The sequence below is a fragment of the Ostrea edulis genome, chromosome 10 (assembly GCF_947568905.1).
Source record: "Ostrea edulis chromosome 10, xbOstEdul1.1, whole genome shotgun sequence".
NCBI lineage: Eukaryota > Metazoa > Mollusca > Bivalvia > Ostreida > Ostreidae > Ostrea > Ostrea edulis.
The window spans coordinates 3,119,677-3,132,730 of record NC_079173.1 but is presented as its reverse complement, the minus strand read 5'-3'; the positions used below and the strand labels follow the sequence as shown (position 1 = coordinate 3,132,730).

Sequence of the window (13,054 nt, the reverse complement as noted above, 5' to 3'; positions counted from 1 at the left end):
AACAAATTACATGCCAATTTATATTATGTTCTAGAGAATTAGATATACCAAAAGCAATTGGATCACATTTCTTCACAGATTTGCGCTTACTATGGATACGATAAGGATAAGTTTATTTCTAAAATCTGAATGGATATTGAAAACATTCTGAAATAATCAAATCCAGTCGCAAATACTAAGCCAGAAAACAATATGAATTTTGACCATTTGTAAAGTTTCAATATTGGTATTCTAAAACAAATACCATGGTTGCCATAGTGACATTTAGACTAATTTAAAGACTGATGTGCTTTACGTTCAAATGTAAAACTTGTGTGAAGACAGAACGTAATAAATATCCAGAATATAAATATACCCCAAATCTTGATCCTTTCCTCGGGACAGTTAAAAATTCATACGCAGTTATCAGGTACAATATATTAGATAACAAGAGGTTCATGGGCCACATCACTCACCTGTGTCACCTTGGCTCATATTTAAAGATGTTTGCTAGATATTCGCTTGTAAAACTTTGATCCCTATTGTGGTCACAACCTACTCCCAACTGGAAGGGGGGGAGCATGATTTTTAATTATTGAATTTGAACTATGTCAGGAAGCGTTTATGTAAATGTAAACTGTTCTTTTCTGTCTCAGCGATTTTTCAGAAAAAGATTTTTAATGATTTTCCAATATATTTAAATGTCAGACATTTCGACCCAAAGACATTTCGGACCATTGACATTTCATCCCATTGATACTTCGGCCCAAACGTTTCGGCCAAAAAAAATTGGACACTTCGGCCCAAATTTTTGAGACACTTTGGCCCAAAGACATTTCGGCCCAAGGCACTTCGGCCCTCATTTTTTTGGTATGAGACATTTCGGTCCATATTTTTCATTTTGCTAACATCACCCATATTATTGCGTTTCCAAAACATTGACACTTCGGCTCAATAACACTTCGGCCCAAATGTTTAATAATGGTCATTGGTTTCCTCCAGCCTTGCAGAGGGGTTTTAAGAAACTAACTGGGTCATATAAGGCAGTACTCCAAGCGTTCAGAGGGTGTTTGGCGTGGGTTGACCTGTCTATGGAATCAGAACACGTGAGACCGCGCTATACATGGGTGTTTCACGTGGTGGATTCAGCAACTATTTTGGGGGTTATACATAGCTCTATCCTTGGACGAATTTGACTTCAGTCTCTTTGTCACTCCAGGTTTCCTTTTAGCTCTTACAAGTTATATTGTTATTTTGGATTTCCAAAATTTTGGCTTGAACATCACTGAAGAAACATTATTTGTCGAAATCCGCGTCTGGTGCATCAAAATTGGCACCATATAAGTTTTACATGTAGCGTATTATTCTACATTCTAAATCCATGCGAATGGATTCGAGGCAGCCATATTCAATACCGGAAATTAATAATTATAAACTGATATTGAGAGGAGATGGGTGGTAACGGTAAATGCTCTAAGATGTTGTTTAAATCATAACATAATCAATTATGTTGACTATATCTAAATACAGAAATACCCTGTGTACTAACACTCCACTCCTAACACCGTTACACGTACATATGAAATCTAGCTCATGATAAGTTAACTGACAGTAATCACATAAAATATATCGAAGATGAAAGTCAGATGATAACAATAACGTCCGAATTCGCACAAAATGAAAGATCTTCGTTTGCAATATTTGGAAATATAATTGAACTGAAATGTATTATTCATACCAGACCCGACTGGTATAGTATGTCCTGTCTGTAAACAAATTCCTAACACGTACAGTGTAGGCGGAGAGACCCCTTAGTTGGTACTCATCACCAGCGAGGAAGGTGAGGGAGGGTGGCAAATTCTTGATAGAAGACACCGCCAAAAAAAAAAAAATAACCTTAACACAACCCAAAGCTCAAAACATGTAATGATAAGAAAGATAATGGGGGGGGGGGGGTGCCAAGGATTTAATTCATCAGTTCATGTTCGATCCGTTTAAATTGTTTATTGATTGCCATGAAACCAGAAAAGAATAGAGGGGGGGGGGACTAATTTAGGTGAAGCGATTTAATCGAAATAATCTTCGGTTTCCCTGTCAGATAAATGATTTTTCCGTTTTTTTACCAGGTAAATTTCTCATGATGAACAAAGTAGTGACGATCTTACCTACATCAATTACTTTAAAACTACACTAGCCTATACATATATGTAATACCATCAGAGTAAAATGTTTAGATCTTTATTATTGACAAAATAGTGAGAGGTGGAATGTTTTATCTGTTGAATCGTAACCTATGATTAAACATCGAGTATGTCATATTGCATTGAACATTGAAGAAGAAAGGATATCGAACAAACTGTTACAGTATACATTCTGAATTGAGAGCACTTTATGCTTTTTTATTTCACAATTTTGTTAGTTTGTTCTGTCCTTATTACTTGGTGCACATATGTAAACTAACAACTTTTTTTCATCAACCATGGTGGTACATACAATTTGGAAATTTGGGAGGGGGTGTAGTAGATCCTCACAAGCTCCATCTAGACTGAACATAGCGGCATATTTTCTTTGATTTCCTCCATATAGCATCTAAGCGTTATCAATTAATGTATGGCGTTTTGGTACACTTTTTTCCCCCTATAATAGTTCTAAAACGGCATTGTTATTTCGGATTTCAAACATTTCGGTTGGGCATCACTGGAGAGACATTATTTGTCGAAATGCGCATCTGGTGCATTAAAATAACATTATCAAGGAACGAATGCTTTCAATTCATCAATGACAAAATGCCTAACCACTAGTACTGCATGAAAGGTAACGAACAGGTTGCACTATTACAGGACGAAGTAACGGATACCGTTTAAAACATACCAATATTTAGAAATGTCTCGATTATATTCATAGAAACTGTTATGTCTTTCACTGATGAAAGGCGAAGATAACGAACATTGTTCAATCTCATAACTCCTATAAGCAATACAAAATATATAGTTGGAAAAACACGGACCCTGGTAACACCAGCGGTGGGGCCAGGTCCCTAGGAGGAATAAGCATCCCCTGTCGATCGGTCACACCCACTGTGAGCCATATATCCTGATCAGGTAAACGGAGTTATCTGCAGTTAAAATTAATGTGTCAAAACCGCCCTAAAAATCGGCCTAAAACACGTCAGACAGCATTTGACCCAATGATAAGTTGATTGATGAAATAGATCGTTAGAACGACATAAATATAATATACAAAATCTCAAATCCCATCGCAAGTTGTAACCATAATATTCTATAATATTGCTATCATTTTGTACCTTCTACGCATGAAAAGTGCATCAAGGGGGGGGGACAATTCCAGCAACAGGTCTATTTCATTAAAAGACATACTTTTTCATAAAACAAAAATAGATCACTGGGATATATTTATTAGAAAATGTTAAATCTATAAATAAACTTAAATTTGCAAACAATTTATGCATCTAATATCACACATTTTAAACTTTTAAACCTTCCAAAGATAATTTAAAATGCTTAAAAATATTTATGTTTGTCAGTTTATGAATTTTAATTGCAAATGAACGGCCAAAAGTCCAAAATACATTTTTTAAATATATAACTATTTATTTAACGTCTCCATAACGAACTCCAAAGTGTCTTGCTACGATATGTTGTGCCCTTCCAGCTTTAGGTATCCCAACAGCACGATTACGTTGTTTTTCGCTGGGTCGTGGCATAACAGAAGGGTAAATTTTGTCAAAACTAAAGTGTTTTCTTTAACGAATAGTGTTCAAACAAACCTTTTACACTTTTTACTCCAAGCAGTATTGACCAGTAAAACTCGTTCGTACGAACACTTCAATAAACAACATGTGTTCACTAACCATGAAAAAGTCCATACATCTGAGTCGGGTACTATCCGAAATTGTTCAAAAACAAAACCTTTACCGATTGTTTAGATTTTATAAATATAAACAATATATATATAAAAATTATACTATATTTCATAATGCACAGTTTCTTTTTTCCGCTAGTATATTTAGTTAGACTGAAATATTCTACTTCCGTTTAAGTGCACAAAGGTCACAAAGTTGACAAGATTCCAGGTTTTGGTAAATTGCGTAAAATGATCACTTTTGAATCAGCTACTAATCAAAAAGTAACGCTTTGATTTATTCCAAATTACTTGTATCTGATAGAGAAGTCCATGTATCTTGCATATAGACGATATATCAAAAATCTGTCATTGGATTCTCCATTATAGTAAATATATTAATATATAAATGTACTTCAAGTTGGGCATTTTCCACCAACTTTTACAGCTTTCATTCTGGTAGCCACTTAAACATGTTTGCCATGCATGGTCCCTGTTATCTTTTTAAGTCTCATACACAGGTGCTAAGCTAGTTTTGGGCCCGAACTCGGTGATAACATAAATATAGAAAGGGATCTAACTCTGACCAAGATAAAAATCTAACCACTCGCTTCAAATGCCTAAAAAATCTTAAACTAGGCACGTTATCCGTAATTTGTCGTTTTCGTTACATATATTACTGTTTTAACTACTAGCATGCCAAATTTCAAGTAACAGGTTCTTAAAATAACAAAGATATACGTGATTGTTCTCTCGATTTCACTTGTTTATTTTTACTAGGACATTTACCGGTCATGGTCACGGAGTCGTTTCTTGCCTATGATAGCAGCGAAATTCAGACTAGTGTGGAATATTTTGGACCTGTCAATTACAATTTCACATCAATTATACGCTAGTTAAATTTTCATACTTTAATAATGTTCTTCGTGTAGACGTTACACGACTTATTTTTCTTCAGCAGCATCAACTGTTGACAAGATTTTCCATTTTAATGAAAATACTAAATACCCGATAGACTTAAAAATTCAAATACCTTAAAACTAATCAAAACGATATTCTTGTGATATTGCAAATACAGAAGGAAATTTAACATTATTTTTTTTTTAGCTTTTTGAATTTTTCGTTTTTGTTTATTATATTTCATTTCGATTATTTTTAGCAATTTTCCCCTTCTGTAAGGTTTTAGACATTTCGGGTCTTTAGGGTTTTGATTAAAGGGAAGGATAGCAAGATGACATATTTTTTATCCTGACCAATCTAAGCTGATTTCAATTTGTTTTCAACTTTCTCAAAATTTTTCTAAAATGATGGACATTTTGTAAATAAATGAGGGTGTGTGTAATCAACTTACTTTTCATTTAGTTCGTTTTTGTGGTGTTGTATGTAAATGGTTTGTTTATGCATATAAGGTGTTTCCGTAGTGTGAGTGTTGGTCGATAACGCCATTTTTAGTAGACCGGTTTGGTCAGGCAGAGTAGCGGCTGTTTGTCAAGCGTGCGGCCACGTTTTCATGTTGTCCAGCAGGGATCTTTTCTTGGAGAATTCCAGAAGTTCGTCTGTATAATAGGTAGCCATATAGACAAACATTTTACTGCGTGGTCATCGGTTTCCTCCAGCCCTGTAGAGGGGTTTTAAGAAACCAACTGGGTCATATAAGGCAGTACTCCAAGCGTTCAGAGGGTGCTCGGCGTGGGTTGACCTGTCTATGGAATCAGAACACGTGAGACCGCGCTATACATGGGTGTTTCACGTGGTGGATTCAGCAAATATTTTGGGGGTCTAGTGTTGGCATCGGATTGAAATCGGCGTTACCCAGTATCATTGTCCAGTGGGAGAGTCCAAGACTGCAAGTGGAGGGGTTGTTATCGCTGTATTTTGTATGGAGGCCTGGTTGTGCCAAGTGTGATGTGGAGTTCAATTTAATTGTGCTGAGTAGCCAAACTTTCATTTTGAGTTTCAGTAAATTAACATTTTAACAAAAAGGAATTTAATACATGTTGTATTTACAAAACGTAATTTACTACCGTTTAACTTTTTGTGTAGTTAACGGAATTTGTTGCTGTTTGAACCATTTTGTAATACATTTATTACCAGTTATATTTTCAGCCTAGCCTGACATATCTGTGGTATTGACTATCAAATTGTCTTGACAGTTATATGTTATGATCAATTATATGTCAACATTGCCAGGTTTATTGTATCAATTTATATGGTTTTTGTCGGTGAGAGAGTGGGTATGTGACTGAGAAAGTATGATTACTTTGTGTTTTTCAAAAATCTTTATAGTTTTTTTTTCTTAATGCTAAATAAATTTTCTTTTGATTTATTCTACGATGAATCACTTTCTCTATTGCCTAAGCAAAATCCAAAAGAACTTCTTTACAGCCACCTTGGCTCATATTTAAAGATTTTTCCTCTATATTTGCATGTAAAACTTTGATCCCTATTGTGACCCCAACCTACTCCAGGTGGCATGATTATTGCTAAATTGAATCTGCACTATGTCAAGTAGCTTTCATGTAAATGTAAATTTTTCTGGCCCAGTGATTTTTCAGAAGAAGATTTTTAATGATTTTCCCAATATATTTGTATGTAAACATTTGATCCCCTACTGTGGTTACATCTTACCTCCGGGAACCATGGGTTTTTTTTTTATAAATGTGAATCTGCACTATGTCAGGGAGCTTTCATGCAAATGTAATCTTCTTTGAACCATTGGTTCTTAAGGAGAATTTTAAAATATGTTTTTCTATTTCTCAGTTATGTAAAACTTTGATCCCCTATTGTGGCCCCATTCAAACCCTAGGAGTCATGCGTTATGTCAGGGAACTTTCATGTAAATGTCAGCTTTTCTGGATCAGTGGTTCTTGAGAAGAATGTTATTCAAGATTTACCGTATGTGTAAAATTTTGACCCCATATTGTCGCGTCATCTCCCTGAGAACATGATTTAAACAAACTTAAATCTGCACTATGTCAGGACACGTTCATATAAATATCCACTTTCATGGCCCAGTAGTTTTTGAGAAGAAGATTTTTAAGGATTTCCCCTATATGTTTGTATGTAAAACTTTGACACCCTATTTTGGCCCTATCTTACCCCCATATTCCGTGATCTTAACAGAAATGAATCTGCACTATGTCAGGAAGTTTCATATAAAACGTGTACACCGTTACACGTACATGTGAACTATAGCTTATGATAAGTTAACTGACAGTAATCACATAAATTGCACCGAAGATGATAGTCAGATGATAATAATAACGCCCGAATCCGCACAAAATGAAAGTCCACTTGTAATAATTGGAAATATAGTTTGTAATGAAATATGTTGATTATATCTTACCCGATTGGTATAGTATGTCTTGTCTGTAAACACACTTCCTAACACGTACAGCGTAAGTGGATAGGCCCCATAGTTGCCACTCATCACCAGGGAGGAGGATATGGGTGGGGGGAATTTCTTTTATAGAACACCCTCTAAATAACCTTAACACAACCCAAAGTTCAAAACATTTAATAATAATAATAATAATAATAGAGAGGTCGAAGAATTTAAATCATCAGTTCATGTTCGATCCATTTAAATTGTTTATTGGTTGTCATCGAAGGAGTAGAGGGGGGATTGAGTTAGCTAAAGAGACTTGATCGAAATAATCTTTGATTTCCCTGTCAGATAAATGATTTTTCCAATTCTCTACTGGTCAATTTATCATGATGAACAAAGTAGTGAGGATCCAAACTCTATCCACATCAATGACTTTAAGAAACTACATTAGCATATACATATATATCATGAGAATACAATATATAGATGTATGTTGTTGGCAAAATAGTGAAAGGTGTAAATTGGTATCTGTTGAATTATAACCTATGATTAAACATCGAGTATGTCATATTGTTACATTGAGCACTGTAGAAGTAAGGGTATCAAGCAAACTGTTACAGTATACATTCTTATTTGAGAGCACTTTATGCATTTTTAATTCACAATTGTGCTATTTTGTTATGTCCTCATTAATTAGTGCACATATGTAAACTAATAACTAATTGTTTTTCATCAATCAAGATGGTACATATATTTTACAAATTCAGGAGGGGATGGGGCTGCACTAGATCCTCACATGTTCCATCTGGACTGAATATAGATGCATATTTTCTTTGATTTCCTCCATATACTATTTAAGAGGCCGTCCACGGAGATATCAGGCAGTAGCTATAATACAATTGGCACATGCAATTCCCCAAAATGTTATTCATACCCAATAAAAGTTAAGGTCATACGCCAATTTCATCGTATGTAAAGTGAATTGCGTAAAAAACATTGTTAGATGCCAAAATTTGGCCTATTTCATAAATTCGAGGACACTATATAATATATAGAAAATGATCATTTTGTAAAGTTAAATAATACCCAATACAATAAAATTTGTCCAGAAAGTATAAACAATATTTGAAGGAAATTCCTTAATAATTAAGATGAAACAATAAAATTGCTGGGAAACAATGCTGTTGGTGAGCATTTACTGACAGAAGTAGCCAAAAAGACAGTAATTTGAGTTACCTTCCTTGGCGTAAAAAATGTAAAATGATCCGAAACTTGTATAAATTGTAATTTTCGAAGAAAACCGTATTTATTTAGAACATTTTTCACTTATCTCGATTTTTTTATCAAGTGTAAACGTGGAATTAGTTTTTTTTTTATTTGATGTTGAAAGATAAATATTCAGCCCTGACCTTATCAAAGTTTCGTGGGTAAACAGATACGGCTGACAAGTGATAGAAACGTGAAGTTTGTTAGGAGTGGGCCCTTATTTTAGGGACTTGTCAACCCTTAATAATTGTTCAAAAGACAGTGGATATTCAAGATATTTTAAAGTTGGAACTGAGTGTAATATTCAACCGAGATTGACCCCCTGCTGTACAGATCGGGGTACTTCGAATTCGACGTAAAAGTTTAACTGTTTAAACTATCATGCACGGTGCAGATGCTTACTAGTATGCCGAGGTCATCGCGATTCTTTTGGAATTTACTGGAGGCAACCACCACCAAATGTGGTTATCTACTACACAAAGGAAAGTGTAAAGCAGACAGAGCAGTAAACTTCAATGTTCGAAGGGAAATATTTGTTCCCGTTGGAAATGGTAAGTATAAATGTCGAATTTTCTCTGTTATTTTTCTTTGAAAACTGTCTTTGATTGCTAGACAATTTTGATGCGAGTTCTCATGATGTGGCAATGCAAACAATTCATTTGATGAAATGATTCTTTTTAAAATAATAATGATTAAAATGATAAATCCCCACAGCATAAAAAACATTAAATCAATCTGGGGGTTGGAGGGTTAATGTAGGGATTTTTAAAATATGTACTACAACACAATGTTTATCCACAAATCATCGAATTAAGAAACAATAGAATCACACAAAAACAAGATGAAAGTGGTGAAAAGTTCAATGTGTTTATAAAAATGTTTATTGTCCTGCAAGCTATGCACATATCGGCATCCATGCATAAAAAATAATATATATTAAAATTCTATCAGATTATTTTTGACTGATTTTTTTTACTAGCTACTTTTCACATGTGTTTGTTTTTTGGATTCCTAGATTTAATAACTATTAAAGGATGAATAAATCAGTGTGAGAGGGTAGTATATGTACATGTATGTATGTGACAAAAACCGAATAATAAATATTTAAAAAAAATAATGATATGTATCTATTCATGTAATTATGCAACTATAAGAACCATTATGGGGGTGGGGTGTGTATGTCAAAGGTTGATGTATATCATTAATTTCTCTAAATTTAAGCTGAATGGATTATAAAATTCAGATGGTTTAACATGACACAAAATCTGATGATTTATTTGCATGCACACAGGTACTAAAGTGTATTATTGTGACATACATGTATATACCAATTACCAAAGCTTGATAATGAATACGACGCCCATTTCATTACAGATTTGGAAAATAATTATAGTCAAATCACCCCTACTGCAAGCCAATTATCAGACTGTATCAGTGAGTATATTTATTTCAATCAAAAGATTTTAAATTCAGAACATGGTACATCTGACCTTGTCATATTGCCATAATTCATAAATTATGTAAGTTTAGAACTATTACAGATAAGAGCTTAATTCCACATTTGACATGTATATTTCTTGAGACAAATCTTGACCAAAGGCGTTTATTGTTATGATGTCACAATCCTTTTGTTTTAACTCACTTGACAGACATACATGTAGAATATAAAAATTTTTAACTTTGACAATAGCATAAGAATGGTTAGAAATGGGGGTTGGATATTTCAGAAATGTGTGTTCCTTATGTCATATGATAGTAACATTTTTCCCTTACGACCTTGACCCTTCATATTCAAGTTTTATGTGATGTCACCATGCCACACACAACACATACATGCATTTTAATTCATGACTGTTATCAAAGATTTTAACCCACTCGACAAGTTTTAAACTCTTTTCAGACAATTCTTGTTTAGATAATTTCAAATACTAGCTCGTATATATATATATATATATATATATATATATATATATATATATATATATATAAGTCAGAGGTGATGTGTTGAACTCAGAATGTGGTTCAATTTTTGAATCAATGAATATATAGTTTTATTTTTAGCTCACCTGAGCTGAAGGCTCAAGAGATCTTTTCTCATAAAAAATTGTCTGGATTCTGTAATTGTGGTAATAATTTTTCCCATTTTCATCTACTCCAGAACCAATGTCTGTCTGGAACTTGCTGATGTTAGTAATAAGGCTCTCATATTTCATATTTGTATTCCTTATAATAAGACATTTCCCTTGATATCAAATTTATTTTTACTTTTGTGTTTGGCCTACTTTTAACAAAACATAACCTACAGTAGGCAATTCTCTTGAACTGTATATAAGGTAGTCTAGCCTTTTATGTTTAGTATTTAGATATCTTATTGCAAGAACTTTCATTTGATACCATGTTGTTTGATATTGTGACTTTGGTTTTGAAGTTTAACCCAGATTTTATTATATTGATATTTTACATAGAGATATACAAAATGTGTATTTTCTTTATTACCAGACTTTTAATTTAGTACCTGACCTTAGTTTTTAAAATAACATGATTTTCAAAAACTTTAAGTTGGTATATAGTTTCTCAGCCACTTTGGATTGGGCTTTGATATAGATTTCACATATTATAGATTACTAATTAAAAGAGCTTTACTTTTGAATTTCTGACTTTGACCATGTTGACCTACTTTTGAAAAACATTCATTATTACCAGATATGTTATATCTTGAATGATAAGGTATTGGGTTAGTTTGTTTCACATGAAATGCCTAATGACCAGAATTTATTTTATATCATGACCTTTGACCTTGTGACTATATCAAACATATGATCTTGACTTGCTTAGTGCATTGCTTACAATGCTATTTAAACATGATCATCATTTTATTTCCATTAATTTACACAACTGTTGTTATTTAGATCTCAGCTGAGTGCATGATAGGAAGAGGCTTTGGAGAGAACACATAATTACTACAAACAAAATACTTTTGAAGTTATAAGGGGAATTGCAGAACTCATAGCTCCACTTCAATTAGAAATGACCTCTAGAAATCAACATTGTAAAATTTCATATTTTTTGCCTTTATTATATAAAATGTATACAAGGACATGGAATTTATTTTTGAATATTCATATGTTCTAGTAATTTTTCATGAATATTAATCATTTAATCATTGATTGGTTATATCTACTTCATATTTATTTCTAGTTATGTAGTTCAACAATCTTCATTTAAGTAGTTGAGCTTTTTGTACTTATTGAAAATTTTGAGATTTCAGTTCAACTTTTCACCATCAAACCTTGCTTTTCCCACTGAATTTATTTTTGTAACTTGAAATACACCTCTTCAAGTTTCTGGTTATACATAATGTATTTTTTTTTTTTTGAAACAGTGTATTGGGTTTTATGAGATCTTAAATTTTGATCATTATTTTGTAAAACATATTGGTGTGAAATATGTGCAATTTTAACAATTAACAAATTCATTCGTTGGATGAATATACCCACACAAACCCTCTTAGTTATTGTATATCTAACATATAAAATATTGCTTTTCTCTATTTCTTAGTTATATGGCATTTTCGAGCTGTTCAAACAAAGCACTTTTTTCCAATATTTCGTGACGTTTTTGCACCGAAAATTATCTCAAAGTTGTTTTTCCATGTCGAACCCATACTAAGCATGATATAAACTTTTTATTTGGCAAATTTCATATTGGGGTCAGAAGGAGCCTGTGCACAAAATTTCATAAAAATCTGAGAGATAGCATGTGCCGACCTCTGCCTGATATCATAATGGACACCCTCTTAAGCGTTCTTAAGTAATACATGGATTATCAAGGAAAGAACGCTTTCAATTTTATCAATGATGAAATGCCTGACCAATAGTACCCGTCTAGTTTACAGTATAACAGGACGAAGTATCGGATACTTTTTAAACCATACCAATATTTAGAAAATTCTGGATTGCATTCATATATACTGTTATGTATTTCACTGATACCACATAAACATGGTATACAAATTCTCAAATCCCATTTCAAATTGTAAACATAACATTCCATTATATTGTGATCAGTTTGTACCTTCTACATATGAAGAATGCATCAAGGCGGAGGTAATTCTAGCAATATGTATATTTCCTTAAAAGACTTTCTTTTTCATTAAGAAATAGTAGATTACTAGGATTTATTTATTAGAAAATATTAAACTATAAATAAACTTAAATTTCCAAACATTTGATGCATCTTATATCACAAGTTTCAAACTTGTAATATTTCAAACGATTATTTTAAATGCTTAAATATGTGATGAGCCACCAGAAAACCAGGCTTATTGAGTTTATTCAACAAAATGAGATTTTAACATTTTTAGAGAGGTTTTATATCAATAAATAAAAATATGAAATATTTCAGTGAAATTCCTTATATTTATTGAGTTATGACATTGCAAAGTTGACACCTTCCTCGTTAATATATTGCATTACGTTTATGTAACGTTACGTGTATAATATTTTTATAACGTTTACTATTTTTTTAAGAACAGAAATCACTATAACAATAGAAAATATTCACTTCTGCAATAAAGTCATATTTAAAACAACAAATTAATTAATAACAGTCGGTGAGTAA

At 32.8% G+C, this 13,054-nt stretch overlaps 1 protein-coding gene across 28 annotated transcripts in view; it reads right to left on the bottom strand.

Annotated features, from left to right (window-relative positions):
- LOC125666552 (leucine-rich repeat-containing protein 15-like) overlaps positions 1–13,054 on the bottom strand; it is a 412,115-nt gene that overhangs the window by 372,824 nt on the left and 26,237 nt on the right. The window lies entirely within an intron of this gene.